The sequence below is a fragment of the Lynx canadensis genome, chromosome D4 (assembly GCF_007474595.2).
Source record: "Lynx canadensis isolate LIC74 chromosome D4, mLynCan4.pri.v2, whole genome shotgun sequence".
NCBI classification, from domain to species: domain Eukaryota; kingdom Metazoa; phylum Chordata; class Mammalia; order Carnivora; family Felidae; genus Lynx; species Lynx canadensis.
The window spans coordinates 32,215,773-32,218,342 of NC_044315.2; the positions used below are offsets into that span (position 1 = coordinate 32,215,773).

The 2,570-nt window shown below is 39.8% G+C and overlaps 1 pseudogene; it reads right to left on the minus strand.

Annotated features, from left to right (window-relative positions):
• Positions 1–316: 316 nt before the first annotated feature.
• LOC115499307 lies at positions 317–927 on the minus strand (annotated as a pseudogene).
• Between the last annotated feature and the right edge of the window lie 1,643 nt (positions 928–2,570).

Consider the following 2,570-nt stretch of genomic DNA (forward strand, 5'->3'; position numbering starts at 1 on the left):
AGAAAAGCTTTGCACAAAAAAATGTACTGTTTTTCCAAAAATAAAAAGTTAAAAAGAGAAGAAGTCAGTACTAAATGACCAAAAATTTTTATTTGACTAAATTCTATTTCATGCGCAAGCATGACAGTCTCCCCTGTTTTTTAGACTTTGGCAATTAAAAGAACACGCAGCCTTATACAGAACAGTGAAAATGCCAAGGGTGAGAGTAGTCTACAGTTTTACTGTAGGATAAATATATATATTTTTAAAAGGCCTCTCTCCCTTTGGCCATATCTACTCTCAGTTCAAATCATTAAATAGGGACAAATTTTCAAAATCACTTCTTTACTTCTCCAAGATTTTCGATACTACCATCATTCACCACCTCCGGCCATATTTCCTGAATGACATCAGTGATGTAATCTGTAAAGTCTTCCTGAATGATGATTTCATCCTCTCCTGTTACTGAGATACCACAGGAGAATTTTTGAGCAAAAAATCTTTGTACTTCTTTTAGATCAATTTCAAAAGTTGCAGGGCCACATACTCTTGTTACATATTTCTTCTTTGCTCTGGGAATTTTGGCTATCATAACCTTTTGTGGTACATTCTTCTTTTTTTGCTTTATTTGACCCCTTCCACCTGTCTTCTGCTTTTTCTTCTCTTCTTCTTCCCCTGGTGTGCCTTGACCCTCACTAGTTCCAGCCTCTTGTTTGGGTGAATTTTCTATAGTTAAGTTTTGCAAACTCATTTGGAAAATTCTTCTCTAACCACTGTTCACATTTAGCGACATCAGGCATATATTCACAGTACTCTGTTGGTAATGAACAGACTCCACAGTAGAGGACTTAAAGTGGGTAGTCTGCATCTAACTTGGTATTTGCCCAGCTCTCCTTTGCAATCATGCCTACCAGATTCAGAAATATCAGCAGGCATCTCAAAAACCCAGCTGGTCACGCAACCCCTGCTGCCTCCACTCCACCACTACTGCCAGCTCCACTGTAATTTGACCCTTGTCTAGGATACAGAAGGAACTGTTGCTAAAGAGAAAAAAAATCTTCCTAAGGCAGAAATGAATTCAAGTTATCAGAATTAACATCTCACTCACAGTGCCTTCTTTTTTTTTTTTAATTTTTTTTTTCCACGTTTATTTATTTTTGGGACAGAGAGAGACAGAGCATGAACAGGGGAGGGGCAGAGAGAGAGGGAGACACAGAATCGGAAACAGGCTCCAGGCTCTGAGCCATCAGCCCAGAGCCCGACGCGGGGCTCGAACTCACGGACCGTGAGATCGTGACCTGGCTGAAGTCGGACGCTTAACCGACTGCGCCACCCAGGCGCCCCCACAGTGCCTTCTTTAAGAAGCAGTCTGGGGCGCCTGGTGGCTCAGTCGGTTGAGCCACTGACTTAGGCTTAGGTCATGATCTCACGGCTTGTTGGTTGGAGCCCTGCATAGGGATCTGCGCTGATAGCTGGGAGCCTGGAACCTGCTTCGGATTCTGTGTCTCCCTCTCTCTCTGCCCCTCCCTCACTTGCACTCTCTCTCTGTCTCTCTCTCAAAATAAACAAACATAATAATAAAAAAAAAAAGGCAGACCTAATTTCAGTTCCTGATGTTACCATCCTGTGTGTTACTTTGGGCCTTTTAGTTAATCTTCCTAAAAAACATTCCTCATCTCAAAAAATGAGTAAAAGGTATTAATTACCTAATATGGTGCAGGCTTTGTAAAGTATCCATTATGTAGTAGGGACTCATAGTAGTGCACTTCCTTTTTCCTTAACCTAATATAAGATGATAAAATGCTACTTAATAAGACTTCGGTGCTGTGCTTATAAAATGTACATGCCAGAAAGGGTACCTTACTCTGAAATTTATGCTGCTGTCTTATTTCCCTCATGAGCCTGTGGTGGTGAACTTAACCAAATATATTTTCTAATCTCCCACCCTTAGTGACAGACTGATACATATACCAAATCTTACACTGTAAACACTTGACTTGTTGAAAGAAAAGTAGAGTAGAAAGATTTTTTAAAAGGAACAAGTACAAGGTGAAAAACTTGCTGTTATAATGAACAGAGGTCTTTAGAATTGATTGAGGAAGATTCCTTTCTCCCCCTGCTCTACCCTCTTCATCACTGCAAAGATGAAATCACCTTGTATTGATTCTTTAAAAAGGAAAGTAAAGTATAATGGAGGGACTTTATAAAGTATAAAACAAGGACAGGCTTAGAGGTTAGTTTGTTATTGTTTATTTGTTTTTTATTTAATCTTTTCTCTACATAATCCTCTACAGATGCTTCATTTTTAAGGTTAGTAACTGCTATCTTGATGGAGGCAAGTGGGAAGGCCCCTGGAAGCAGGATCCCCTGGGTAAGAAAGATTCCATGCTCAAAGAAGACTTGGCTTAGGTTTTGTCAGGAGTGGAGAAAAATGGGTCATTTTACCCAGACGATCTTGTCTAAAAGCTGCCATCTAGTGTTCATTTCTGAGAATACATGCTGACATACTAATCCTGTGGTTCTCTATCCCAAGGACCATTTTTATTGATGTTTTTTATGGTTATGCATAGATTCTAAGACAATTTCGTTAC